At 38.4% G+C, this 2,678-nt stretch overlaps 1 pseudogene; it reads left to right on the top strand.

The window, feature by feature from the left end:
* Nucleotides 1-1,133: 1,133 nt before the first annotated feature.
* LOC132310856 (small nucleolar RNA R71) lies at nt 1,134-1,232 on the top strand (annotated as a pseudogene).
* Nucleotides 1,233-2,678: the final 1,446 nt, after the last annotated feature.

Genomic DNA, 2,678 nt, shown 5'->3' on the forward strand with positions numbered 1-2,678 from the left:
GCAATGAACTACAACATGGAAATGAAACAAACATATATACAACTATGAACTAATTAAGCAAATAAAGATAACACCATTTTCGTAGAGATCACGGTTGCATTTAGCATATGCAACAAGCCTTTTAAACCCCTAGGTTACCCCTAGTGGACGAGTGAAGTCTCGTGAGGGTTTCCAGAAATGGTACCCACAAACATCAAAAGCTCTTTCTTACTTGAGAAGCAACGACACATACTAAACAAGTGTTGAAAGTAGACTACCTCAAGTATGCAAATTCTGCCATTTCTAAGCTATTCTCAACATTTCAACATCATGTAAGCAAAAATGGTCCTCCACACATCAGCAATTAATCTTCCAAATGTGAATCAATTCTCTAATTCTCATTCTTCAAATCATCAATCTTATTCTCATCCACCTCAAGAGCCTCCTAGGAATCCCACTTTTGAGGATAAGGTTTTAGAAGCTTTGGGTGATCTTCAAAAGGAAAATCAAGTGTTTCATTCACATTTGGAAGAGGATAAGATGGAGAGTAGTATGCTTGAGAATTTGCATTTCGGAGGTGGGGAGGCACATACTTTTCTTGGGAATTTTTATGAATAGGAGGAATGATACCTCCTCCTTGATTTCTCCAAGAAAAGTTAGGATCACTCCATCCAGAATTGTAGGAGTTAGAATTTGGATTACTTCCCGGATGAATGAAAACAACATTGACTTGTTCTTGATACTCACTCGGAAAAACTTGTCCAAGAGGACAATTGAAAGTATTGTGAGTATAACTAGAGCAAGTCATGCACATCACATTTTGAGAATGGAAAGAGTTGGATGATTGAATTGCCGAGTTTTGGCTCAAAAGAAATTTATCAAACCTTTGAGTAAGATTTTTGACTTCGGCGGCAATTTCCATGGAACTTTCCACTTGAGAAAGACTGGAGGTTTTCTTCCCTCCTTCATTCAAGTTTTGGCCAAATCGGGACGATGAAGAACGATGTATTGAATTTTCGCTCATGCGATCAAAAAGATGCCACACATCATCTTCATTTTTGTCCAAATAGGCTCCTCCACATGAAGCATCAACCATACCTTTTTGGGTATCGGATAAGCTTTCATAGAAGCAGCGAACTAACTGCCACTTTGGAATGTCGTGATGTGGACACTTCCGTAGCAAATCGTTCAAACGCTCCCATGCTTCATGTAAAGGTTCTCCCTCATTTTGGGAGAATTCACGGATAGAAGCTCTCATAGCATCGGTTCTACTTGTAGGGTAAAATTTTTTTAGGAATTCATATTGTAGTTGAGCCCAAGATGTGATTGAATTTGCCCTCAAGTTATTGAACCAATATTTAGCCTTTTCCCGAAGAGTGAAAGGGAAAAGCTTCATTTTTAAGACTTCTTCCGGAAGGTCCGTGATTTTCACGGTTGAACAAACTTCCAAAAACTCATCCAAATGTTTATATGGTTCTTCATGGTTTACCCCATAGAAAATGGGGCACATTTGGATGGTTGCGGGCTTAATTTCGTAATGGGTTGCCCGAAAGTTTGGCAACCGGATGCATGTTGATGCATTGTATACATTGGGAGTGTAGTGATCCCGAAGAGATAATTGATGATTGGGGGGATACACTACATGATCTTGAAGATGGATTGGCATTATTGGAGGTTGTTGCACTTGATTGGGTTGTGGCAACACATTAGGATGGGGAATTCTCAAGGGTGGATGCCCATTAAGAGGGTAATACTCACCTAGATTATCCATATTCCCTAGATATTAAAATTGGTTTTCTATTAAGTGTGAGATAATCAAGAATGGGAAGAATTCTCCCAGAACTACCTCCTAACACCGAATGGATGATTCAAGATTAGACCACAACAACTTCACAACAAACCACAACAAAAATCAACAACAATTCACCACCTCCACATACGATGTTCCCATACTCCCATGTTCTATCAATGCACAAAATTAAATTGCCTCCACATGGGCCGATGCTTTCTATCAAGAAAGTAGTAGCCTCCTTTTGGGCTTATGCTTGGACAAGAATTTAAACAATGTGATAGCCTCGACAAGGGCTATCTCGCAAGCATACAGAGAATTGAACAATTATAATAAAAGAAATTCAAGGAAGCTTACAAAAGTCCCTAACAACAATGTTACAAAGGTGCTAAAATCCAATGCTTGCTCCTTTTCTTTTCAAGTACCTAATTGAACAAGGGGGATTAGTAAGAAAATAGTAATTTTAAGAAAACAATTAAATTAGCCCTAATGCCTAATTTAATTCCAACTAAACCGTCAATCCCCGGCAACGGCGCCAAAATTATGATGCGACCCGAGCGTGTGCACAAAATAGTGCACAACACTTTGGTTTTGGAAATGGTATCAAGCGGGCATCATAGTTTACATTTGTAAACCGCTAGACACTTATACTATGTAGTATGAAGTGAGAAGGGATCGAACCCAAGGGATTGAACACGTGTTGGGACTAAACTTGATTTTAATGCTAATTAGATTGTAAAAGAGAGAAGAGAAAGAGTGTGAGAGAAAAATATTTTGGTGGAGTGATTAAACTAAAATTCAATTAAAAGCATGAAAATAGAAATGACATTAAACTAAGAATTAAAGAGATAGGAAGAGAGTCTTAGGGTTAGGATTCACCACTAAGCCCATGCAATTAACCATATGCTTT

The sequence above is a fragment of the Cornus florida genome, unplaced genomic scaffold (genome assembly GCF_030987335.1).
Source record: "Cornus florida cultivar Cherokee Brave unplaced genomic scaffold, ASM3098733v1 CherokeeBrave_3.0.0_Hap2_Chr05, whole genome shotgun sequence".
Lineage (NCBI taxonomy): Eukaryota > Viridiplantae > Streptophyta > Magnoliopsida > Cornales > Cornaceae > Cornus > Cornus florida.